Below are 27,997 nucleotides of genomic sequence, written 5' to 3' on the forward strand. Positions count from 1 at the left end.
TTCTGCTAAATTATGATGGAATCAGAAGAAGAACAACGGCGCTAGAAGACAACCTTTTACTTGGAATGACCTAAAATGTAACTTCATGTCCACTTGAATGGATCCATTAGTTCCAAAGCCGTGAAGAAATTAAGAGCCAAGAAGCCAGGTCTTAAAACCCATGATGAGATGACTATGATTAACAAGAGAAAGAAAAGAACTTTAGAAGAATGCTTCCAGATGTTTCAAATTATTCATCAGTTTACTACTAGCCCTGAAGATATTTTCATGGCTACAAAAGATGTTATTAAAGAATTCACAGATGATGGTGTCAAGTGCCTGAAACTAAGGAGCATACCCAGAAGAGAAAATGCTATAAGGAATGACTAAAAAGACTTATGTGGAGTCTGTACTTGAGAGTATAAAACAGTCTGAAAAAGAAAATGCAGACACTGACGTTAGGTATTTGATAGCCATCAACAGAAGAGGTGGCCCTTCAGTAGCTAAGGAGACTGTTAAACTTGCTGAAGAGTTCTTCCTTTCTACTGAGGATGCAGTTCTTGGACTAGACCTTGGTGGAGACCCTACCATAGGACAAGACTTCTTAGAACCTCTTTGAGAAGCTGAGAAAGCAAATCTGAAGTTGCCATTACATCTTATAGAGATTCCAGAGCAAAAAAAATTAAATAAATAAAATTAAATAAAATAAAGAAACCTCAGTACCCCTGGATCTGCATCCTGATAGAATCGGGCATGAGACATTTCTCAGATCCCCTGAGGGAGGATCCCTGGATCTGGTGGACTTTGTGAGACACCATCAGATACCACTGGGTAAGGCTTCAGGTCCTGCAGACAACCCTCTTTTCCTTCTTCCCCCACCCCCAAGGTTAAAATCCATATGGAGAAAAGTACTGTTCTAAAAATATATATATCATTTAGAAAAAAATGTTCTAAAGTTGGATTGGGGGGCAATGTGGTCATTAAGACTCCTGTCTGGACGTTTGGACTACGTGAACCCAGGAAAGTTATTCTCTCTGAGCCCCAATTTTCTCAGCTATACCACTGAGATGACAAAAATTAAACTGTTGGGAAATCAAAATGAAGTAGTACATTAGGAACTCAGCTGAGTGCTCTGTTCTTTGTAAGTATTCAAATGTTTGTCAGAGCCACTGCTGCTGCTACTGCTGCTACTTGTCTTCCAGTATTATTATTAGGCAAAGTTGGGAGAGTAAGGCATTCTATGCAGAAGTGCACTTCTGAGAAGAAGTACAGAGATATGGAGAAACATCCTGCCCTAGGGTATAAAGACAATTCATGGCATTGGCAAAAAAGGCTATAGATATTTCATGCTAAGAGAGAGTTTCCTCTGAACCAAGGTATAGAATGCTCAGAAAATGAGAGAGCTGGTGAAACCATGCTCCATTCCTGTTTTTAAGAGCTAAATGTCAAAATGAAGAGTCCAGTGTATGTGCCTGAATCCCATGTGTGTGTCTTTTCCACTAAACAGATAGGCGAAGCTCTGTACGGTGGCTGCCATTTTGTTCCCAGGAAATGATTCCCTGGGAATGTGGGCTGCTGTCTCTTATTCTTTCTGGTGAAGAGTGGTGTGTCATTAGACATCTTTTTGTCTAGAAGCATGATACCCGTTTGGGCTCTATGTCTAGCCATCTAGTCTTTTCCTAAGGTTGCCCAAGTAGAAATGTGAGAAGATGTGATTTGGTCCTTGTGACTGGGATTAGGGAGAGCGGGTGTGCTGGTATAGGTGATCCCTTAATTGGTCTCTTGCCATTGATCTTCATTGAAATACCTACTTTCAGTCCATAAGACCTTATAGAAGTAGCCAACTAAAGTATACTCCAGAGTAGTTCATTCATCTCATCTCATACTACAGTAGGTCTCCATGGCCCATTAAAACTGCTTATCCTTCTCTTTACATCTATTATTTGAGTTTACCCTCCCTCCTGTCTTCTTCCCCTTAAGTCCTTGTGATGCTCCTACCACCCTAAATGGCTGGCAGCACTACCTACCTACCGCTCTCTTCCCCCACCCCAAAAACCCTCACATGCACCCCATGTTTTTGGCCACTGTGATTTTTTTTTCAAACTGATCCTTCAACTTAAATGCCCACATCCTATTATGATTATCAAAAGAGTCTGGGCTTATGTGCAGGTTGGATGTAGTAATAACTGGGGGATAACATAGGATTATTTGATTTCTTGTGTATTGGTTTTTTTCCCAGAGACGACCTGTTTGGTTTGAAATTTGCCTTAATTGTGTCACTTCGGCAAGAGCAGAAGGGGATGGACTAGAATCTGCGAGGCTAGGATGCAGGGTTTGCTAGATGGAATCAAGAGTACAAACTTTCTAGTTAAGCATATTATAACCTGTGGGGGTAGTTTGCATTTTAACCTATGTACGTCCTCATTTAACCAGCTTTCAGACTTTAAGCAACCTTGATATTTTGGAAAACTTCTGGTATACAAATGCAGATGAAAGAATTACCATTATTCTTACACCCTGCAGGGAAATGCATGTTGATTGTAAAACTGTATAAATGTCAGGTGAGTGATTTAACAGGCTTGGTTATTGAGCTTGTTAACAACAGATGTCAGATAAGAAAAACAGCAGGTGAGGGTAGATTGGAGGAGCAGGCACTGGCTGCTGACAGAGGGAGGAGTGACAGCTGACACGCCGGGAAGGTCCAGTAGAGACTACAGTGTCACCAAGTATGAAGCTGTCTGGGAACCAAAACAAACAAAAACAAATAAAACACCCTAGGACCTTAGGAGACCTTACAGGAGTTATTATATACACCAGTGGTCACAATTATTAATCAACAACCAGTTACCATATGTCTACTATGTACCGGGTTCCATTCCAGGAAATTCAGAATACAAAAAATTATAAAAAATAGAACCTTGCTCTGAAAATATTTACCATCTGCAACACTACCACACTGGCCAAGCTGAAGCTGTGTATATTAAGCTCTTTTTACAAATGTTGGGACATGCATAGAACCTATTAGGAGGTTTTTCTCTTGAAAATACGTAAAATTATTTAGCTACTTACAAGATAAATTTGTTTACTGCTTTCTCAAAGATGCCATTTCCTGACAATGCTAATAATGGAGGAATTTCAGAATAATGACGTCATAAAGTTCACGCAGCTGTCTCTCTGTGCAGACTTAGATATCACACGGCCATGACCTCACTCAGGCCAGGGGCAGGTTTTAATAGCTTGGTAGGACTATGGTCAGAAACCCAGTTTGGTATAAACTGTTTTCTCTCTTTACTGTTAACTTATTTAATGAAAGGAAATATCTCATTAAAGATGCATATTTTCCCCAAGATTCCATGGGGATGCGGCCGTGGTACCTATAGGTCATTAGACAAAATGAGAATGGAGTCTTGAGATAGATCAGGAACCCCCAAACTCATCCTTGTACTTCAGTCATTGGAATGCTTTGGTTATCGTATTCCATCATGCCAGTCATTTAGCGTTGAGGAGTCTTCTAAATAGTGATTTAGGGCATTTTCCCTGGGGAAAGAGCTCCTCTATAAAGGAACTTCAAGAAGTCCAAGAAGGTGGGCTCTGTGTCTGCTGAGAGACAGGAGAGGTAATCAGGCAGTGGCGTAGCTCGTGGTACTGGGGAGTAAGATGATTTGCTGCCCACATCCTATGGAAGGTGTGGGTGAGAGTGAGCATAATGGGACACTTATGATAGCAGCAGGCAGAACCAGGACCAGTCATTTATTTGAAATGGTGAAAGGAATGTGTATTTTCATCCCACTGTCCACCAAACTTTTTTTAGGAAAAAAATGAGAGTAGGAGGAAATTAAGAGTAGGAAAATGTTATACAACTGCTTGGTCTTTTGAGCATCTTAAAATCTTTGGCAGGTCAGGAAAAACATGGTGAGAATGCTCAATGGAGAGTCAAGAAACCAGGAAAAAAATGGTGAGAATGCAGAACTTGGAGTCAGGAAACATAAGTTCAAGTGTAGTTTCTGCGGCTGACACCCTTACTGTGCGATTGAGGACAACATCCCCCCACCCCAGAGCATCCACTCCTTGCCTGTCATATAAGGGAGTTTAAGATAAAGCCTCTATAGGTCCTTCCATTCCTGGCATTCTAGGGTTTAGTAATAAGCTAAAACAAGGATCTTGTTTTTTAATGTATTATAAGACACAAGGAAATGTATACAGTGAAGTGACCTATAAATTCTGCTGCACTTTAAATGTGAATTCGATGCAAATACAGAATGAGAAATCAGGGTGAAAATCATTACCCGCTGTAGGTTAGGAAGTATAATGTGGTTCTTTTGCAGTGGGAAGAATGAATCTTGCACAAGCTGAAATAAGCACTGAAAAATGTTGGAATAACTAGACACTATGGTAGTCTGGGCTGTCTTCCCCTTTTGTGAGACTTTTCTATTTTTGCACCCATGCTTAGATGGGGGACAAATATCCTTGAGATTCTACATGGGACAACGGTGCAAGCACGTAGAGGAATGTCGGGGCACCTGAGCAGAGTCATAAGTAATGACATCATATATAGGTTTATATGATCCAGAGGACCTGAGGGTATACAGTCTCTGGTCAACCTGAGGTAGTATCTACCTGTCCTGAGAGACAGGGAAATTTATCCAATTGTTACACTTGAACTTGAGCTGAGAAGACAGCCTGGGAGATGGGAATTCATGATTACTGGGTGCCACAACATGTGTTAGCACTTGACATATTCTCTTTCATTTAATCCTTAGACTAGAAGCACCCTATCAGAAAACAGTTTTTAAACATTATTTGATTTTCTGATTCCTATTTGTAAAATGGTGAAATGAAATCTTGGAGAGGTTAAGTAGGTCTTAACAGCCAGTAAACAGTATAAGCTGAGATGGAAAGGTTCCCTGATTCCAAAGCCTGTCCTCTTCCACAATACCTCATTGCCTCTGGAAGTCCTAGTTTCCACTCTAGTTCTGCCTTTATTTGACTGTGGTACCTGAAAAATAATCACTCAGGTTCTTGAATCTCAGTTTGCTCATCTGTGTAAAATCACATAAACAACCAGCCAACCAACCAAAACAGTGACTATGTGGCCTCTGTTCTTTCTCTATGGTTTGCGGATGGATATGACAGGGCTACAGTTAATTCACTGGGAACGGTGCCTCTCAGTCATGAAACATGGTGGCCCTCAACTTTAAGAGGGCTTTGTACAACCTGAAACTATATGCAAACTGTATCATATATCTATACATCTGTATTGTTTTAGAAAAGAGTCCAAAGCCTTCCTGAGGTTCTCCATGGAATCTGTATCTCCAAATGCCCAAGAAACTTCTGATTAGTACATCTCCTTGTGGTATCTTCGAGCTCAAAACGTCTGTAACAAACTGAAATAAATTAGGGTTTGGTACACGAAGGGAGTTCAAAGGCAGAACTTACACTTGCACCATAGACTATGCAGTGTCACAGAAACAGGCCTGGCAAAGAGTCGAGGTCGGGATCCTGGTTTACTCTGCCTTGTCATTCAAAGAGATGCTAATTCCTGCCTACCTCTCTGCTTGTAAACAGTTATTATAAAACCAAATGTGATAACATGGATGAGAGCACTCTGGAAAAACATAAAGTATCCTGCAAAAGTAGGATATTAACTGTGAGATATTAAAGTATCAAGTCGTTTCATGAGTTGTCAACTAAGAGGGAGAATTGCAAACTCCATCAGCAAAATTTAGAACCTCTGCTTTTTCATCCTTCGGCAAGGTCCTACAGCTGATACTTATGTGTAAATTTCCTTGACATTAATGAGAATCAGGTGCAAATACAGCTTGCAGGATTCAGATGGAGATCATCACCAATCCGGAAGCTGATATACAGAACTTAAGGTTTCTTCTCTAGGCAAGATATTCTTTCTTTATCTCCTTTATTCCATTAGTCAGTGATCCTTAAAGAATGGTCCAGAACCAGCAGCATGAGCATAATTCATGAACATGTTAGAAATGCAAATTTTCAAGCCCCACCCCAGACCTACTGAATCAGAAATTCTGGGGGTGGGCAGTGCAGTCTGCAGTTTAATAAGCTCTCCAGGGAATTCTGATACACTACATGCTCAAGTTTGAGAATCACTGCCGTTAAGGGATTATCCCAGGACAGACCTCCTGGGCTCATATGTTCGTTATGGGTACTCGAAAGAGAATGACAGGGTTCCAGTAACCTGGAAGAGTACCTAGTATAGTTCCCTAAAGGGCTAGTATAGGCAAGGTTGGGCTTGGGGACACCAGGGTTAGCAAACATGATAGGTGTAGCCCGAAACATCTCAAATAGACCTCTTGTGTATACGGCCCCGTGTTAGGTTTTACAGAGCTGAGAAAGAAGAATAAGGCCCTGTTTCAAGGAATGCAACTCCTGGAAGATTCGGAAAGTATAGATACCCTTGGTACCCTTGCAGCCAAAGAGTGACAGCAATCCAAAATTAAACCATACACGTCTAAAAGTTAGCTCTGTGGTAAGCTTTCTTCTCTGAGCCTCGAAGTTATAGAACACAACAATAAATATGAAAAGAACTAATGCTTATATAGCATTTATCATATCCCTAGCCCTGTTTTAACTGATTTTTATGTGGTGTTTTTATTTTTAGTGGTGTTACCTGTTTTCAGCTGTTCACCGTACCAGGTAAACAGGCTCTGAAAATACAACTGTGAGAGGCTCTGAAAATACAACTGTGAGAGTCTAACTGCCCTCAGGGAGCTCACACACCAATGGGGAAAATCAGAAGAAATGAGCCCATTACTGTTCCAGCGAGATGGAGTATGAAGTGCAAGTTCAGGGTGTCTTCAGAGGCCTAGGTGAGGCAGCTACACTCAGTCTTATGCAAACAGAGGTTTCTCAGAGGAGGAAATGCCTAAATTTAGGCTTCCAAAGGATGAGAGGGATTGGTCATTTTAGGAGAAAACTGAGATTTAGGGCACTTGGACAACTGTACTCCAGGTCACATAACCTGTGAGTAAGTGGTATGTTGGGATTTGAATTCACGTCAGTCCATTTCCAAAGCCCTTGCTTTTAACCATTAAGGTTAGGCTGGAAGACAGGTTTTATCAAGCCTGTCAATCCTGACAAATTGGTACGGGCTTCCAGGAATGCTGATGATGAGGACTCTGAGGGCTCAACTGGAAAGAATGCCATGATCAATTAGTGATGTCTGCCTTGGGTACAGAAGAGGGGAGTGTATGTGTCATGCATTTGCTGACCCTGCACTGCAGAATACTGCCTCTAGGACTCAGCACAAAGAGGGACAGACCTGCAGAGCTCTTTCTAATTCATGGAAGACTGTCTCTGACCCCAAGGAACTTATAGCTCTATGGCTATCAGTGGGGGCCTATTATATATTACCAGGAGGTAGTCAGTAACAGCTGACTACCTGTTATGAGCTGATGGAGCATTCAGGGAGAAAGGGAATAAAGTTTTCTTTATTTTTTTTAATTAAAATTTTTTTTAATTTTTTGGCCACACTGTGCAGTATGCGGGATCTTAGTTCCCCAACCAGGGATTGACCCTGCACCGCCTGCAGTGAACGCGCAGTCTTAACCACCGGACCGCCAGGGAAGTCCCTAAAGTTTTCTTTAAAAAGTGAACATGCTGATTAAGTGTAACTGTGAAAAACAAACAACAATAAAGAACAATCTTATGAATCTACTAAACTTCACAATTTGTAGGCCAATTCACTTTTCAATTTTTACTTCTGTTATTTCCATCAACATGGAAGATGTTAATATGATAGAAAATGGTACTGTCCACAAGTAATGTGTCAAGTTGGTTCTATCATGCCCGGGGGAAACTTAAATTTACAAATGCCACCCAAAAAGTATGCATTCAACACACCTAATGGCTCATCTGTGGAGTAGTTTGGAAGTTGCTGTCAGTCAGAGGGACTGAGAGGGCGGCTCTTTAAGGCAAAGATGGTAATAAGTCTGTGCCAGTTTTCTTCACACATGGTTTACGGTATTAGGAGGGTGGTAGGTGAGCTCTTTGAAGGGTAATCAAACATTATTTTCACAGTGTATTTGTTAAACCACCGTATGCATTGAAACGACAACAACAGCAACACAACAAGAACAACTGGTCCTAATAATCGGAAGGAATCTGATGGGTACCATCAAGTCAGCCCGTAGTGGGAAATGACTGCTGGATGAATTTCCTTTGCAAAAAGTCTTTTTCAATTCTCCCTGTATTAGCTTCACATTGAACTTTTATAAACACTTTTCATCCTTGACATTAACCATTTTTTAAGTGGCTCATGCATCGGACATAGAGATCAAAAGGAGAAGATGACCTCCCCCAAAGTCCCAAGGTCAGAGCTGTCTACCCTCTGGACACTTCTCCCCAGGAAGCCTGTGTTGTGAACACTCATCTCTCATTAACCATGACTTGGCAAACCAACATGCCACCTCATTTTCAGAGGCTCACTTGGTGGTTATGGGCAGCCTTGTGTTTCATCATCTGAACCAGTGGGGTGTAAACCTCAGCAGTCCCCCACCCCAGGGCTATGCCTGCTTATAGAGCTCCCCTAAACCTCCACCCACAGCCATCAGAAACCAGCTTCTCACTGGTCCTCCTCCCCACCTCCCCCGGCATGTACATCAGAGATGATGCGAGAGCTTATCACTTACCACCGTAAGACTTACTTACCTCATCTTACTTTGGAAGACAAGATTTGACAGTACCAGGAATCAAAACACTTTCCTGCTGACCAGGGCAGAATTCTCTCTGATTCATTTTACATTTTAAACATTATCTGAAACCTCAACAAGGGGAAAAAAACATGACAGTAGTCTGTGGAGAAGAGGCTCTGGGGCGCAGGCTGAGAAGGACTTTAACTTTCTCATCCCTACCAGGTTAGATAATCACCTGGAGAACTGTAAGAAATGACCTCGATGTACAGGGACTGTGTATCTTTGTATCTGAGCATCGTCTATGTACAAATCCCAACACAAAGAAGGTGCCCTGGAGGCCAAGGTGTAGGACCTCCAGTTAAGATTACATGTTCTAAAAGAGGAAGAGAACCATTTAAAGCTTAACGCTGAGTACACTGAACTCTGAAGGTTCTCCTTTGCAGGGCTCTTGATAACATTCGTGCAGCAGAGAAATACCAAGTCAGTTCAGAGAAACTGCTTTATTGCCTGTGCAGTTTATTCACATCCTTCACCCCCAGTAGGCTTCTGAATACATACCCCTAATACATCCCTCCTCTTTGAGCAGTTCTGCTCCCGAAGCTTAGCTGTGTGCTGTCACTTGTCCATCCCTCTCTAATTCAAGTACATGGCTATTTTCTCCTCCATTCCATGGAGAGAGACAGCCCAGTGCTTTGGGTGGAGCCCAGGGCTGCGGGCAGTAACAAACTCTGGCTTCTATACCTACTTCTGCCACTAATATGTTATGTGGCTTAGGACAAGTATCTTTCCCCTCTCAGCAACCCAGGTATCTGGCATTAGTGCAGGATTGGCTAATCTCTAAGGAGCCTTTCCAGCCCTAACATTCTAGGTCTTCAAGGGAACTGGAATTCTAGGTTTGACTGAATTCAGTGTAACCAGCATTTGCCAACTTCTTCCTCTTTGGCATCAAGCATCACACCAGGGGCTACAGGGGATGTACTTATATGGGAGCTCTCTCTCTCTGAATCACAGCGCTCACAGGCGAGGGGAGAGTAGGATGAGAAAAACAAGCTTACGGTTCTCTCCAGTGCACAGCAGAACATACTGTGTGCTATGAGCAAAGTACAAATGATTGCAGGGTCTAAAAGAGGCAGAAATTGCATCTATTTACGAAAAGTCAGAATCACACTTCACGGCATTTCAGATGAGCCTTGGCAGGGAGGGAATTCAGACAGGACACAGCTTAGTTTCTATAGCAACATATACTGAGCAGGTCTTTTGTGCCAGGCACTGCTAAGCACTCTGCACATAATCACCAATTTATTGCTGTCAGTCTTTTGAGATTGAGACTAGGATTATTCCCATTCCGCATATGAAGAAACTAAGGCAGAGATTACCAGAGTAACAGACCACCAAGAAAGTGCCAAGTGCCAGGATTCAAACCCAGGTAGGGGACCTGGTGCCCAAGTCCAGTATCAGTCTGGTGGCTCTACTGACCCTGACATATGGAAAGCCACTGACCCTGGGGACTGGAGAATGAAGGAGATCTGACTGCAGAGATGAGTCTTATGGCCCTGGGCAAGTCCTTTCACGCCTCTGATCTCCAGTTTCTTATCTGTGAAATAGCTGTGCTAAGTACTGGCCTCAATGGCCTCATATGATGATTCAGCAAAATGGTGGATATAAAAAGACTGTTTAAATGATACAAAGTCCTATATACTCTTAAATAATAGAAGAAAGCAGAAGGAGCAGTGTGAAGAAAAGTCTGGAGGTGGTAAAGGGCAAGGTATATTTAGGCACATGTTTACAGCAGACTGTATGTCCAGTGGGTTCCACGAGCAAGTGCTACCTGATGGGTCGGGGCTGAGGTCTCCTCCCCAGAGTTGCAGCTTGGGTGGTTTACACCCAATGCCTCACTTCTTCTCATCTCTACCGGCTACGCTAGGCCTTGACCGTGCTCCCTTAATGTGGAGAAAGACAAATCTAGCCAATTTTCCTTATGTTTTGTACTCCTGAAGCTCCGCCCAGAATGCCAGTGCAATTCTCATCAGCATTTGAGTTCAATCACAGCATTTGAACGCAAGGACTAGTCCCTTAACCCTCGGGACTAATATATACATTAGCGCATTAGTTTCAGCAGAATTAGCTTTTGTAGGAGTGATGCTAAGGGACAGTTAGCATGGAGTGGAAGCTCATCTGCATAAAGAAATAGACTCATCTCAGGAATGTCTGTGTAGCAAGATGTGTTACTGTCATCTTCTCAATACTGGGCAAAACAGCATCTTCAGATGGTGCCCAGGTTATCATAGGAACTGGTGGGAATGCTGAAGGGGTACACAATGGCTAAATCTAAGAAAAGGGCAGTAGTTCAAGGGATACTCAGTGGGAAATACACTGGACTGGCGTCAGAAGGCTTGAGTTTGAGCCCCAGTATGACTGTTTTATGGCTGATTGACCCTGGAAATGTCATTTCTCCTCTCTGAGCTTCTGTTTTCTGTAAAATGGCACAATTGATAAAGATGCTCTTTAAAGCACCTTCGATTCTGAAAGCCTAAAAACATGCAAGTTATTTTTAAGCAGAAACTTAACTACAGCTATTCTTAGGCTCCCAACTAGACGCTACATGTGAGTAGGAGATTTTGCATCTCCTACTAACGGCAGAGGTCAAATTTTCAGCTGCATGTTGCTCTTATCTCTCTTAGCGACCAGATGATGCTGTTTACAAAACACCAACAACAATGCGACAATAGCAACTGTAGCAACAGACACAGTGGTAGCCAGGAACTGTGCTAGGAACACAATTTCAATGCATTTAACTCTCAGAGCAGCCCCATTGGGTGGGCATTGTTATTCTTTCTATAATACAGATGAGGAAGCAAAGGTTTCAGAGGTACTAATTAACTTGCCCAAGAGATGGGAGTGGAGAACTGAATCCAGTCTGTCCATCGTCAAACCCTGTGCTCTTAGCCATCTAGATGTCCAGCCGGGAGTGAATATAAGTGCATGGACCTAAGTGTCCCAGGTGGCCCTTGAAGCCGCCCTCCTTTGAAAAATGATCTCTAAAGATTTTTTCACAGGGATCGGAGCCTTTCTTCCTCAGGAAGAAGGAAATCACTAACTCCAGAGTAAGAGAACAGAACAAGCAATCCCTTCCCTAAAGTGAACTCTGATGATACTTACGTGGACAGGTCTCCACTGGAGGAGAGAGGGCCAGAGGAACAAGAGTGGCATGAGGAAAAGCAATCGCCCACCTTCTCAGTGATCTGAGAGATACTCCACACAGGAGTCCCCGACCTCTGCCTGGCATTGCTCAGTGACCCTAACCAAGGGCACAAGGAAAAGTACACGAGAGCTGGGGAGGGGTCACGGTCCACGGATTAGACAGAATGAAGAAACCAGCTGCGTGGACCAGCCTCACTTAGAAAGCATCAGTTTCCAAAGCTCTATTAAGTGCCGGGCACACAGAAATGTTCCTAAGACACAGCTCCTGTGCTCATTGTATAAGACAGGAGACAAAGGCCAGAAAATATCAAACTCTTAGAGGAAAACATAGGCAGAACACTCTATGACATAAACCACAGCAAGATCCTTTTTGACCCACCTCCTAGAGAAATGGAGATAAAAACAAAAATAAACAAATGGGACCTAATGAAACTTCAAAGCTTTTGCACAGCAAGGAAACCATAAACAAGCCCAAAAGGCAACCCTCAGAATGGGAGAAAATATTTGCAAATGAAGCAACTGACAAAGGATTAATCTCCAAAATTTATAAGCAGCTCATACAGCTCAATGACAAAAAAACAAACAACCCAATCAAAAATGGGCAGAAGACCTAAATAGACATTTCTCCAAAGAAGATATACAGACTGCCAACAAACACATGAAAGAATGCTCAACATCATTAATCATTTGAGAAATGCAAATCAAAGCTACAATGAGATATCATCTCACACCAGTCAGAATGGCCATCATCAAAAAATCTAGAAAGAGGGCTTCCCTGGTGGCGCAGTGGTTGAGAGTCCGCCTGCCGATGCAGGGGACGCGGGTTTGTGCCCCAGTCCGGGAAGATCCCACATGCCGCGGAGCGGCTAGGCCCGTGAGCCATGGCCGCTGAGCCTGCGCGTCCGGAGCCTGTGCTCCGCAACAGGAGAGGCCACAACAGTGAAAGGCCTGCGTAAAGCAAAAAAAAAAAAAAAAAATCTAGAAAGAATAAATGCTGGAGAGGGTGTGGAGAAAAGGGAACACTCTTGCACTGCTGGTGGGAATGTGAATTGGTACAGCCACTATGGAGAACAGTATGGAGGTTCCTTAAAAAACTACAAATAGAACTACCATATGACCCAGCAATCCCACTACTGGGCATATACCCTGAGAAAACCATAATTCAAAAAGAGTCATGTACCAAAATGTTCATTGCAGCTCTATTTACAATAGCCTGGACATGGAAGCAACCTAAGTGTCCATCACCGGATGAATGGATAAAGAAGATGTGGCACATATATACAATGGAATATTACTCAGCCATAAAAAGAAACGAAATTGAGCTATTTGTAATGAGGTGGATGGACCTAGAGTCTGTCATACAGAGTGAAGTAAGTCAGAAAGAGAAAGACAAATACCGTATGCTAACACATATATATGGAATTTAAGGGGAAAAAATGTCATGAAGAACCTAGGGGTAAGACGGAATAAAGACACAGACCTACTAGAGAATGGACTTGAGGATATGGGGAGGGGGGAGGGTAAGCTGTGACAAAGCGAGAGAGAGGCATGGACATATATACACTACCAAACGTAAGGTAGATAGCTAGTGGGAAGCAGCCGCATAGCACAGGGAGATCAGCTCGGTGCTTTGTGACCGCCTGAAGGGGTGGGATGGGGAGGGTGGGAGGGAGGGAGACGCAAGAGGGAAGAGATATGGGAACATATGTATATGTATAACTGATTCACTTTGTTATAAAGCAGAAACCAACACACCATTGTAAAGCAATTATACTCCAATAAAGATGTGAAAAAAAAAAAAGTCAGGAGACAAATCCAGGCTTGGCTAGCGATAATGCTAGACACTAAGTGCCATAATGAAAGTCTAAACAACTTGCTCTGGGTGTAGAGTGGAGGGAGGATCAGACACAATTAACTCCAACACGAAACAGAAAGTGCTAAGCGCGCTAATGGAAGTACAAGCTAAGGGCTCCGGGAGCTCAGAGAGGGATGGATTGATTGTGACTGGGGTTCTCCCAGAAGCAGTGGTGTTTAAGTGGGATCTTGAAGGAGTGAAATGAGTGGAAAAGGGCCACAATGAAATTCCCTTCATCACGGGGTAGTCAGTAAAAAGAGGAAGTCGGTATGTCTATGTTTGCTTTTCTGAAGACAGAATGGCTACAAGCACGGAGTTGAAGTTCAGAATGACCTGATTTTGACTTCCAGATCTGCCATGTCTGTGTGACCTTGAACCTTGGTATCTTCATCTGTAACAGGAGGTACTAGTATCTTTTTTGTGGGGAATAAAGAAATTAATTAAGACAAATGTTTAGTAGTGCAAGTGTTTAGCAAATACTCAATGAACAATAGCTTTTACTCTCGTTATGATTCCTAATGCACTGAACATTATCTAGCTCACCTGGGCAACATCTGAGGCTAACCAGCCACTGCTGGATATTCAGACAACTTCCAGAATTAACTAAATGCACCTACATATTCCTTTGCATTTGCCTTCACCCTGTTTGCATTTTCCCTCTCCCCAGACCCTTGCAGAGCCAGCACCTTTGCCTACTGCTGAATCAGTTTTGCTTTTTTGGTTTTGTGTTTTGGTGTTCTTGTCCATACAATGGACCGAATTATTGAGGTTTGTTTTCTCACTTCTTCTTCATGCAGTAAGGTTCTACATCGGACGGTACACACTTTGAGGTACGTTCAGATCCAGCAGTGAATGCACAAAAGCCATTGTCAGCGTCAGCTTCTCAGACAAAGTCCTGTGTGGTCCACAGCCCAGCTTTGCTCCGTCTCCTGTTCATCACCCTGCTGTGAGAATCATCAGGGGATGTTGGAACCACAGGGAACTAGAGCCAAATCTTCTGTTTTACCAGTGAGGACCACAAGGGCCAGAGACAGGAAGACACTTGTCAAATTTCTGCAGAGAGGCAGACAGGGGTGGGTCTGTGCATTCGACCCCAAGTGTGGGAACTCACTTGCCTGTGCACCCTGGATGGCTTCCTCTGACCTCTGTGCCTTTGCTCTGTAGACCTGAGCTCTGATGGGGTCAAAGATGCCGTTCCTTCCTTCCCTTCACCTCCCTCACCCTCCCTCCTGGCTTTGGGTAAAGCTGGAAGGGGCAGCCCTCCTGAGGTCCGTGTTGTACCCACAGTTTCTGCTCCCATAAGCATCCTCAGATGCCTCTTACACACGCCATGTACTGACATGGGGCCTTAGAAGCTCAGAGCCCAGTTGACAGGCAGAGAGGTGAGAAGATTGAAAACACTTTAAACTGCGTCGACATTAAAGAAGTGAGAAGAAGGCAGGTGGGAAACGCTTGTGATGACCGACATAGAGAGGTGATAAAAATGAGGAGACCTTACGGCTTGCCTTCTCCTGCTCCCCTGAGACCAAGGAGACAACTGATTTTAATTTCACGTGACAGGTCCCGCTGTTTGGTGGTGGTAACCAGGTTGAGGAGGATTCCAAAGCTGCACCTGGGCTCCACAGGCACGAAGGCTAGGGGTCACCATCTGCCCTGGTCTCCCTCTTGAGAAGGATTTGCCCTTTCCTCTGTATATACAGAACATGCTGTGCTTCTACTGTAGGATTTAGTTCATTTTCTCATGTCCCGTTTTTATCCACGGTTCAGGAGTCTGTCTTCCTCATCACGTTAGAACATCCCTCTTAAAGGCAGGGGCCTTGATTTCTGTTTTCCCCTTACTGTATCGCATAGGACGTACTGAGTCAATACATTAATTATTCAGTGAACGTTATGATTAGATACACTGCAAGGTACTTTAGCTTAACAGTAACACCTCACCTTGTGGGATCAGACATACATAGGTGTGAATTCTAGCTCTGCCTTTATCAGTTCTGTGACTTCCACCTACCTGTGCCTCAGTCCTTCTTTTATAAAATAATAATAATACTAGTAATAAAAGTGTGTACTCTCTCAGACTGTTACAGAAATTGAGAACTGTTAATTACTTTAAAATGTCTAGTCTAGTTCCTAGCATTAAAGGGCTCAGTATACACGAGCAGCTATTAGTAACATCAGAAATCACCATCATCATTTGTTGACACGGTTCTTATGCTGGTAACCGGAATCCCCAAATCCTCAATCAGTCCCTGTCTTTCCTCAGACATGAGAGGGAGAGAGGCAAAGGAATAAATGGAAGGGGAAAAAAAAGAAAGAAACCCAATGTTTCTTACTCCGCGGCTGTTGCACTGAGCCACACTGTGGGCTGAAGGGCCCATGAAAGCCTCGTTCCTGAGGCTCTCCCCTAACCTTGGCTCTGTGGATCCCAGCACCATGGAAACTAGAAAAGACCAACCCAAGGCAATGAGGGGGTCGGGGCAGTTGTTTTGCCCAATTTCTCAAATAAGGCAGGCCCAAACTCTCCACTCAGATCTTCAGGGTGGAAGAGGTCCGACCTACCCATGCTCAAAGCTGCCCCCGGGTTGCCTAGCACGCCGAAGAAACAAATACAGCAGCTCTGCCACTACAGCCCAAACTGGCCTCGCCACCTCCTTACCTGTTTCGGGGGGAGGCACTGAGGGAGGGGATTATCCTAAACCCCCCAAAAAACAGGGGGGTGGGGTAAGGTACTGGCATGACTGTAGTGGTGGGTGGTGTGCAGCTATGAGGGAGGTCACTAACATAATGCTCTAAAGTGTGTGTAGAGGGTATGGAGAAAAGCAGAAGCTGAAACACAGAAATGGTTACTGGATGTGGTTAGCGGTAACAGAATGTGGATCTGAAAATGACCATGCTGGCATAGCCCATGCCAATCCTCTCACAGTTGAGGAAACAAAATTCTTCACCTAAGGAGTGAAACAGTCCCCCCACTTGTTTATTCATTTACTTGGCACTGATTGTAGCTCTGAATGCCAAGGACTATGTTGTATACTGGGTAGGCAAGCTGAGAAAAAAGCCTAAAAGAGGGATAGATAATCAACAAGCCAACCATCCATCAGATGCAGCGAAGTCTCTCGTAACCAACTTCCATTCAACCATCTCTTTGGATTGACTTGCATTCTCCATCATCTCTGTAAACCCCACACCTTCTGGCAAGTAGCCTCTTCTCTGACCAGCCCATATATTTCTGCTCACATCAACTCTGTTGGAGGTGGGCTAGGAATCCATTCCATTTGTTTCCAAACCTATTTATACTTCTGTGTTTTACTCATATTTTTGCAGTGCAAGCAGAAATTATGTAAACTGGTAAAATACAAATGCAAAAAAAAAAGTTGTTTTACTTCTCTGGAAACTAAGTTAAATACTTTGAAAGGCTCAAAGATGAATCCCTAAAAACATGGTAATGCTAGGTATAGGCAAGGCAACTATTAAAGGTCAGGTGCAAAACACAAAAAAATTCTGCACTTACATTTATTTTACGTCAAGTTCCCACTACAACAAAAGCTTGATAAATACATGTGCACTTAGGTGTTTTAAGCTAAAAGAAAACACCTGCGATGAATCATTTTTATGATTCTTTGTTTTAACCATATTTTTCAAATAGTTTAACCACTGTCCCCACTGCATCAGATAAAAGGGTTTTCACTGCAGTTGCGACTCGAGTAAAGTGCTGTGAAGGAAACAAACTGAATGTGGTGACAGAGCACAGAGGATGACCTACTTAGGGTGGTCCTTGAAAGATGGGAAGAAGCCAGCCAAGCAGAAGTGGGAGAGAAGAGTTCGAGGTAGAGGGCACAGCATGGGGAGTGGGGGAGCTTGGTGTGTTGGAGGAGCTGCAGCAGTGGATGGGGAGACGGAGAGGATGAATGAAACTGTCCAGATCAGCAGGTTTCAGACAAGGCAGACCTTTACACGTCATGCAAGGGAGTATAAACATTACTGAAAGCATGATGAGGACCCTCTGGGAGCTCAAGGGGACGATGACAGGACCCCATTTCCACTTTTAAAAGAACACTGTGGCTGCTATCTGAAGAGCGGGGATGAAGGTGAGAAAAGGGAAGAGGGCAAGGTGGAAGCAGGGATAAAGGAAAGTGATAAAGGAAGCGATAACACGTAGTAAGTACAGTCGTCCCTTGGTATCCGAGGAGGATTGGTTCCAAGACCCTCCTCGGATACCGAAATCCACGCATGCTCAAGTCCCTTATGTAAAATGGCATAGTATTTGTATATAACCTATGCACGTCCTCCCGTATACTTTAAATCATGTCTAGATTACTTATAATACCTAATACAACACAAATGGTGTGAAATAGTTATAAATACAATGTAAGTGCTATGTAAAGAGTTGTCAGCACGCAACAAATTCAAATTTTGCTTTTTGGAACTTTCTGGATTTTTTTTCCAAATATTTTCAATCCACAGTTGGTTGGTCTATGGTTGTGGAATACAGGCACGGAGAGCTGACTCTGTGCGTGGTACGGACTGACAGCACTAAGCCAGGAGGAGGGGTAGTGGGCTGTGGAAGTAAGCAGATACATTCGTGGCATCTTTAGAAGGACTTATATCCATGTTTTCTCTCGTCAGTCAATCAGCATGACCAAACTTACAGCTAATTTTTGAAAGGCATTTGTGATCTGATGGGGGAAAAAAAACCCAGAAGTCAAGCAAGTTGGTTTTCTTTCTCTAGTTTGATAGCTGTTGGCTGTGTTACTCAGAGCAAGCCTCTTAACCCCTGGGAGCTCATCTGGATAAAGTGAATAATACTATCCTGTCCAGTCCATGTCATATTTGCGTTGTGCAATTTGAATAAGATGATGGCTGACGGGTGTACACTTTATAGCGAATGTAGGTCTTGGGTAATCTCACAGAGAGTAAGGCAGGTATTATTGCCCTCATTTCCCAGGCGAGAAAAACAAAATGTATTCAACAAACAAGTTACTGAGCATCTACTATATCAAGACCAGGGCTAGGCTGTGCGACTTTAAAAATAAACCCAGCTCTGCCCTACAGAAGTTCACAGCCTGATGAAAAAGACAGTCATGAAACTGAAATTATAGACTATCAAGATAAGTATAATACTAAGAAAGAAAGCACAGGAGAAACTCAGAGGAGAAAGTTATTAATTTTTTCTGTAAGGGTTGGAAGGCTTCCCACTGGAGTCAACATGTGATTGGGGTCTTGAAGGATATGTAGAAGTTTTTCAGGGGCTGAGAGGCATTTGTGAGGAATGTGTGCAGAGGCAGAGAGACCTAGAAGGAGATGGTCTGCTGCACACAGCAGTGTGGTCGTAGTCTCCAGTGTTTGGTGGACTATTAAGGAATGAAGCTGGGGGTGGACTGAGGCCAGTGAGGCTCTCCCACATGGAGCTCTGTGGGTGCATTATGCCCAAGCAAAAAAAATAGTACAGGGCTTCCCTGGTGGTGCAGTGGTTGAGAGTCCGCCTGCCGATGCAGGGGACACGGGTTCGTGCTCCGATCCGGGAAGATCCCACATGCCACGGAGCGGCTGGGCCCGTGAGCCATGGCCGCTGAGCCTGCGCGTCCGGAGCCTGTGCTCCACAATGGGAGAGGCCACAGCAGTGAGAGGCCCGCGTACCACAAAAAAAAAAAAAAAAAAAAATAGTACAGTAGCTTCATGCTTATGCCTTCCTCAAATGCTCTCAGCAGTTCTGCATTGTATCTGTGCCTGTGCCTTTTACTCTCTCCTTCCTCACTTACTCTTTTCCCCAGAATTAGTTTGAATCTCAGCCTTTCCCCTCCCACACACACTCCTGGATCTCAATTGAGCAGGGACATACAAAAAGAACACCTCTGGACAGTAAGAAATGCTTCTATTCTCAGAATTCCTTGTAGAATTCAAGGAGCCTGGACTGTTTCTTAGCAGGAGCCATTCATCCCATGTTTTGAGAAACCTTGAAAAGTGATTCAGATTTTGGTACAAAGGGAACTAAATACCGGGGAGTTGGCTGCGGGGGAGGTGTTTCTGCAGAGAAGGCAGTTGGGCTTTTGCTAAAGAGTCTTGGTTGGAAGTTTTCTAGGAGGCCTGAGTTCCAGTCCCTGGGCTGGACAGCGTGCTTCCAGGCCTCAATTCTCCCATCCGGAAAATGATAAATAAGGAAACGTGTATTTTTAGAGGTGGAAGAGCGTTAGAGTTAATTGAATCTCACTCTTCCTTTTTTCACAAATGAGGAAATGAACTCCAAAGGGGAGAAATAACTTGATTAAGGTCATATGGAGAACTGGCAGCTTGTTTAGTCATTCACTCATCCATTCCATCCAAGCAAATGTCTTGGTGCCTCTCCTGGGTCAGGTACCTTGTTAGAGGCTAGGACTAGAGCAGGAGATTAAATAGTCATGATCTCTGCCATACTGGGGGAAATGAAATAATGACACCAATGAACAAAACATTAAAGGGGATAACGAAAGACAGAGATAAGCTATGATGGAAATAAACACGGTACTGCTATAGAGAATAAAAGGGCAAGAGTATAGAGAAAGCCTCTCTGAAGAAAGAACACTAAAGCGGAGGCCTAAAGAATAAGGAGTCAGCCACCTGAAGAGGGTTGGAAGAGCTTTCCAGGGGAGAACAGCATGTGCAAAAGCCCCAGGGCAAAAACGTTTGGACTGTCCTGAAAGGTAAAAGAAAGACCAGTGGGAAGCAGAGGCAGAAGGGGCGTGGCCTGGGAGCAGATGTGGCATAGGAGAGGTAGGAAGGGCTTACAGTTTGCAGCCTTAAAATTCAAAGTGCCCTTATTAGTAAATCCTTGATTGACCTTCACATCCCTGTTAGGACGGAAAGGCAAGTACAGGTTCATAATAAGACTCTACCAGTTGAACATTTGTTTAAAATTCGCTATTCTCAGTGTGCTTTTCTGAGACCTGGATTAGAAGAGCAGGAAAAGAAAAAAAAAGGTTGAGCTTTTCTTCTGTATCCACCTCTCACTTGGTTAGGTTTCACCTCGAGAAATCAGCCAAGGGCAGGGGTCATGGGTGAGTTCAGATATCAGATGGGGTAGAGCTTGGTTTCTGGCGGTGTCGTATGGTTTGGAGAGCCGGAACCTCTCGTTTTTGTAGCTTTATTTCACCCTTCAGTTCTGTCCTTTCACCTCCCCAGTGAATACACCCTCGCTGGAAAAATGAATTTCACTTTTACAGGGCACCCTCAGGCAGTCATCTGCGGATTTCCATGCAACTCTGCCTTGACGGACAGGTGCTAATCAAGGTCACGGTGTGCAGTGTATTGTGGGCTCACCACTTGGCTTAGGAAAACCTATTTATATGCACGATTTTCATAGGACAAGAATAGCAAATGAGAAACAAAATATTTTTTCCCACTCATCCAGGGAACGGAATCAACATCGGCAAAGGATGAGTCTGGCTTCATTTCCTGAATCATTTACCTGGTGTTCCTGGCAGGGATAGTTCATACGTGAACCAGCAGAAGATGCTGTGTGATGGGGGGGTAGGTGGCACAGGCTGGTGACTAGGCCTGGGGCGGAGGAAGCTATGAGGCTGATCTCTCCCACAACCTTCTTCCCTTTGGCTAGCGTCCTTGCTTTTATCTATTCTGCTCTAGTTGGTTACTCTGCTAGTTCTCAAAGGCTGCACAGTGGCAGAGCTAAGTAGATGTATTCCCTACCTGGACTTTTCAGTGAACCCCACCTCCTACCCCCAAATGAGACTGAGTGAGCACGTACCCCAGCCCTGGTCGGCAGCCTTAACCTCTACCCCAGAACCCAACCCTAGAATGAGCCCTGACCTCAGCTTCAAATCCAGGTTCCAACTTTGTCCAGCCCCTCCCCCTAGCCCCAGACCGTGCCCCTGACCCAGCACTCCTGACTAAGCCCCTACATGTGCCTGGGCCTTGGCCTTAAAGGGTGCAGCCACAATGCCGTGCATCCCCGGGTACATATCCACTTTTTAAATAGCCTCTGAAAGCACCTGTCCTCTCAAAGCTCGGGTCCCCCTTGCCATCTCATCAGAGAAGCCTTTAGCCAGGCGGCAGTGTTACAGCCTCCTCTAGCCCAAAGCCAGCGAGCGCATAGGAGAGGAGCCTGGAACTCAGAACCGCACCACCTACTTGGTGTCTGACTGTCCTTGTGTCAACACTTCGGCTGGAGTCAGTCTGTGAGCTTCAAAACCAGCAGGGCTTTGAAGCAGCAAGCAGTAGCCTCAGTCATATCGGGATGTCAGTGATTGAGCTGGACTCTCTCATGGCTCCTTTCCCCTGCCCTCCCCGCAGTGTGAATAACCAAAGCCACTGCAGAAGAATCACAAGACACGGGAAGAAGGACATGGGTTCACACCTGTGTCCGTCATCCCCCAGCTATAGGATCCCCGGTTCCTCATCTGTATGTGGGCTCCAGCATCATCAGTCACGCCCTACCCATCTTACTGGGTATTCACAAGAGGAAATGGATGTGAGAGATTTAAAAATCATATAATACACTCTGAGCAATGACTACCTCTCTCAAAATTTCAGCATTTCATCTCTCCTGCCATCCAGTAGCGAATCGCATAGAGTAGGAGTTGGCCACAGGCCACATCCAGCACAACGCCTGTTTTTGTAAATAAAGTTTTACATGGCAGATAAAGTTTCACACGCATTTATTGACATATTGTCTTTGGCTGCTTTTGTGCTACAAAAACAGCATAGAGCACTTGCAGCAGAGACTTGCAGAGCCCTCAAAGCCTAAGACACTTACTACCTGTTCCTCCACAGAAAAACCTGCTGACACCTGGCACAGAGGGTCAGAGCAATGGCTCTCAAGTTGGAATTCCTGTGTTTGGACGCTGAATCTTCTACTTTGTGGCTGTGTAACCTTGGGCGAGTTACTTGGTCTCAGTTTTTTCTCCATAAAATGGGGATAACAACTGTCTCCCTACTCTATACTACTAAAATAGTAGTAAATGAGCAATTCACGGAAAGCACGTAGCGTAATCCTAGGCACACAGTAAGTGCTCAGTGTTGGCTGATATTATCATCAGGGGAATGAAAGCTCTGGTGTGTGATGACAGACTTTCAGGGGACAGAGTTAGTGTGGTTCAAGGCACAGGCCAGGGAGGAGGACAGACCTGGATTCATATGCCAGCTCTGCCGCTTATCGCACGAATGACTTGTGAGCGATTAATGGCCCTGAACTTCAGCTTCCTCATGCCTGAAATAGGAAAAACAAATATAGGATTGTTGTGAGGAGTAAATGGTAGTGCTTAGAACAGGCTCTGGCCTATGGTAAATACTCAGTAGGTGACGGAACTATAATAATAAATAAGATGAAGAGTAGTATTTTTCCCAAGTAAGCGCAGTCACCCAGAACAGATAGGTAGTGAGAGGTCTCCAGTATGCTGACGTCTCCAGGAGGCTCCACCTGTGGCTACTGACACCCTTGACATCAGGTTTTGCATATTCCAAGCACATGTAAATTCTGTAGACTTCAGAGTGGGGTTGGGCAGACAGCTGCCTCTTAGGAGGCTTTCCCCTAGGCTAATAGGCCCTCAAGATCCAGTACCTTTTAGCACTAACAATCTATGACCCTATGATGGTTCTTGGGTTAAGTGATACGTCAAGGAGGACAGCACACGTGTGTGTGTGTGTGTGTGTGTGTGTGTGATTATATGAACTATCTCTGAAAGATCCTCTTCCTGTAATACTACATGGTTGCATAGTTTTCTACGCAGGGTGAAAATGCCCTCGTTCTGAATCCTTTAGACATCCTAAGGATTGAATTATGTAATGGGATGTAAACCTTCTTGCCAGGGAGCACTGTCTAAGGAGACTGGGTGTTGTGCGTGGAGTACCTTAAGGTTGCCCGGGTTCTGGACGCCAGCCTAGGAGCACAGCTCTCATTCTCTACTGGCTTAAGACAACAGGGAGTGACAGAGTTCAGCGGGCTGAAGCAGGGGGAATTTGGACAAGGGGCAGGGGATAACGCATACCCCCCAAGCTCATGGTTGTGAGACAGTCAGCTAAATTTAGAAGACTGTGAAACAAGTAATATCACCAAGCATTTATGTCGATTCCCTGCCCAGCTCTATATAGGATACATCACATTGTACATACCAAGAAAAACCATAGCGTTGAAAGGCCTCTGCCTTCAAGGGAGCTTACACCTCAATTGTGGATGAAAGATATAAATACACAAAACGTCATGTAATAATATAAAGGAAGAATAATGAGTCCACCCAATGCAAGAAATGCCATGGAAGCAAGATTAGGTCAATTGTCAAGAATAGTATCCATGGATTAATATAGGTGAATGACCTGCATTCATTCATTCTTCATCCTCTCATTTACCAGGAATACTCTGTAGCCATTGTGTGATGCCCTCTAGGGATTGTAAAGAATAAATAAGCTTTATGACGGCAGAGGCATCGTCTATGTTATTCACCACTCTGTTCCACAGCGTCTAACCCATCAGGAGACAGGCAACAGCAACTGAATGAGAAGTAACTCCTTACCTAACTTTGGTGTTCAGATGCATGGGACATTTACAGAGCTCCTTTATGGTCTCAGACTTTCCCTTATATTATAAAATACTAGAAAATACAAATTTAGTAGACATCTGTTGGTTTGATATGCCTGACATCCATCTTCTCTCTGTCCACAATGTATTCATTTTCCTTTGGCAAGATTACTTCCTTAGTAATCTTAGGAAGATAATTAGTTAGTTTCCCTGCCTTCCCTCGACCAATGGATGACTCCCAACCTGAAAAAGGCCAGGCTCAAGCTGTGTGGAGCAGTGATCACAAATGGCTGGGGCAACAGTGACACTCTGAAGATACCGTCCATGAAATTCTCACATCTAGATTCCCCGAGCTCCTGCAATTTCTGTCTCTCTAAGGTCCAGTCTTTGAGCTGAGGGTCTCCCCTATCCTTTCTTCTTTTGTCTTCAGTTAGCATGCATTCATTTCTGTTCCCAGTCAAAGAACTCACACTAATAAAACATGAGGCCTTGATAAAAATTTGTAAGGGGCATACATTTCTAAGGACATTGAAGAGAGGGATGGAGACCTTTAGATTACAGTTAGAAATGGGGAGGCATGAGAGGGTCACAGAAGAGGTGGCATGTGAGCTGAACTTCTAAAGAATGGAAAGAATGTGGAGAGGAAGACGGCAGAAGTCAGGAAGGCTGTGCAGGCTAGAACCAGAGCGTGGGCAAAGGCCCAGAACCTAAAGAAGCCCAGAAGCATCCAAGAACAGCAGCATCTACACTAGAACCTGATGAACTCGCTGGTCCATTTCTGCAGCCCCATTACACTTGAGTCAGAAGATGTTCCCTTTCCCATTTTCCATTCACTCATAACCACCTTCCCCTCTACTGCGTCTCCTCCACTGCCTTGAGCTACAGGATGTTAGAGCTGAAAGGTCTGGTAAGATCAGCTAGTACTGACCATCTCAGAGCAAGGTGATGTTCTAGGACTCTGCAGGTACCCAAGCCACACATGAAGTACCATACACCTTAGGGGAGCATTAAGTTTACTCAGAGACTTATATGATCTGTTTTTCTTCACATTCATTTTTACTGCTTTTCTCCTTTGTCCTACACTATGTCTACCCTGGCTTTCTATTTCTCAAACTCCTCAGTCTTTTCCTGAACCTTATTAAGAGCCTTTGTACCTTCTGTTCCTTCTGTCTGAAACTGTTCCCCTGGCCCTTTGTCTGGCCAGCTTCTTTTTATGGTTCATTCTCTCAGCTTAAACGTTAGTGCCACAGAGAGGGTCTCCCTCACCGTCTTATCTGAAGTAGCGCCTCCAGCCACTCTCACGTCATCCCACGTTATTGTCTTCGTAACGCAGTATCCCAAATAATCTTGCTGATTTGTATATCATCCCTCTCCCCTCTCTACATCCTAAGCTCCATGATGGCAGGTTTTCAGCGTTGTATCCCACTGGCACCACTGCTGTCTAACATACACCATGTGCACAGTAAACATTTGTTGGAAGGGTGGATGAGTAGATAGAAGAAAGAGAAATTCCCTGTCTATAGAACTAGACATCTCCAATGAGTATAGCCGTTTTATTGGAGGTATTTAACACACACACAAACACAAACACACACAAACACACACACACACACGAGAAACACTGATTTAGTGTAAACTTCATTGTCCAGATGGGGAAAATGCAGCCCAGAGAGAAAAAGGGGCTTGTTCATGGTTCCAGATTTGCTTCTTTGCGTTTACTTTTCCAGAACCATGTCAGGCACCTGAAGAGTTTTCCAGCAGAACCTACAACCTCTCAGTCTGTTTGTCCTTCCGCTGTCCCTGGTTTCATATGTCAGCCCACAAGGTGAGTCTAATTCCAGGACCACTGAGCCCAGCCTTGATCTAATTCTTAGCCTCATATACCGTGTCACATCTCAGTGGCTTTCAGTGCCTGGTAATTAACACTCATGTTTCATAATAAATGCACGAATCTGAGCAGGGGAGGATGCCTCCTCTTCCGCATCTCCCTCCGCTGTCCTGTCCCAACTGGGCTCCAAGGCCAGGGTGAAGAGAAGCCCTGTGAAGCTGAGATGAATCCAAAGCCAAAGGAAATGCAACATGGACACGAGACGCAGGGGCTTAACTTCTCTAGTCCTGCCAAGGCCCTTGGCAATCTGGTCGCCACCCACCCCCCCAACTCTGTGCAAAAGTCCCCACCCTAGTTGTACTGGCTTTTCTGGAGTTTCTCTAAGGTTCCTTCCTCTCTCTTACCTCATTGCCTTTGGATAAACTGGTCCCTCTACCTGGATATTGACACAGGTGCTTAGTACCGTGCGTGCCTGTAGTAAGTGCTCAGTAAACACTGGCTATACTGGTAGCTATGACCACTTATTCTGTGTTTAAACCCCTTATTACTCTCTCAAAATAACCTTTCTTTCCCTTAATTTAAAACTTACTGGACTTCCCCAGTGGTGCAGTGGTTAAGAATCCGCCTGCCAATGCAGGGAACATGGGTTTGAGCCCTGGTCCGGGAAGATCCCACATGACACGGAGCAACTAAGCCCGTGCGCCACAACTACTAAGCCTGCGCTCTAGAGCCCGTGAGCCACAACTACTGAGCCCACGTGCCACAACTACTTAAGTCTGTGCGCCTAGAGCCTGTGCTCCTTAACAAAGAAGCCACCGCAATGAGAAGCCCGTGCACTACAACAAAGAGTAGCCCCCACTCGCCACAACTAGAGAAAGCCCGCGTGCAGCAACGAAGACCCAACACAACCAAAAATCAATCAATAAATAAATAAAACGTAGAACTCTTGTCTAAGCTGTGAGAAGGCAGAAGACACACCTGTCTTGTGTCATCCCTGCATCCTGGTTTTCTGGCAATATTAGTTTCTGGTGCTCAAAAAATATTTGTTGATTTAACAAATGAACAATAAGGTTTTATCTAGTAAATGACAGAGAAGCCCTGGACATGTCTCAGAACCCTAAATAATTGTTGTTTAGAGGAGATGGGGACAATTTATATTATATCTATTATGGTAATTCACTACATGTCACTACCAGATCTTGGATGCAAGAGACTGTAAGGGATGGAGGGGCACTCTTATTGTCCTCTGAGCGACAGAAATAAAGCACATTTGATGTCACAAGGTTAGAGTCAGAGCAAGAATGTCATTCTCACCTGTAAGGATAGAATTATTGGAGAAGCAGGATGAGTGTCTAAAGGTCCCCCCACCTACACACACATACTTTCCATCTCCCTCCCCCAGAATGAAGCCATCCTGTTATCTCATTATCCACTATTTACCATGAGGCTGCCACATTTCCAGGGACTGCAGCCAGGAGCCAAGAAGGAATGTCGGTGTGAGAGGCCTTAAATGAAGTGACGATAAAAAAGAAGTTGCTAATACCAGGAGTTCCCTCCCTGGGAGAGAGCTGTCAGGGCGAGTGCCCAGGGCTGGGAGATTTATTGATATTAAGTGGATGGTGCCTTAACCAGGAGTGCTTATCAAAGAGGTTTGAGCAAAGCGATGATGGAATTGGACAGCCCGCACCCATGCAGAGCGTGGGTTTTCCTGCCCTTGCCGGTGCCTGCCCTCCTGCCTCCCCAAGAGGGAATTCCTGGCCTCGTTTTTTACTTGCTCTGATTGTTGGACACATTCCGCTACAGAATCTCTTAGAGGCAGGGACCTCGGAATCTGACACTCTGGCAGGGTTCCCTGAATGTGCGACAGCTTTTCTCTCTGCCAGGTCTCTGCTGTCGCTCTCCCTTCTACCCGAAATACTCTTTATGCGCAAGCAACTGCACCATACTCCCCTTGCTCCCTCTCCTGGCTGATGCCC

The 27,997-nt window shown here is 44.4% G+C and overlaps 1 protein-coding gene and 1 pseudogene across 5 annotated transcripts in view; both read left to right on the forward strand.

Moving 5' to 3' along the window:
- The window catches only part of GRIA1 (glutamate ionotropic receptor AMPA type subunit 1), a 308,859-nt gene that overhangs the window by 134,241 nt on the left and 146,621 nt on the right, over positions 1 to 27,997 (forward strand). The gene's annotated exons all lie outside the window — the stretch shown is intronic.
- Positions 13 to 27,992, forward strand: LOC307184076 (N6-Methyl-AMP deaminase-like; annotated as a pseudogene). Its single transcript has 3 exons — positions 13 to 810; positions 25,921 to 26,018; positions 27,825 to 27,992. The product of its transcript is annotated as a N6-Methyl-AMP deaminase-like (transcript).

The sequence above is a fragment of the Stenella coeruleoalba genome, assembly GCF_951394435.1.
Source record: "Stenella coeruleoalba genome assembly, chromosome: 3".
Classification (NCBI taxonomy): Eukaryota; Metazoa; Chordata; class Mammalia; order Artiodactyla; family Delphinidae; genus Stenella; species Stenella coeruleoalba.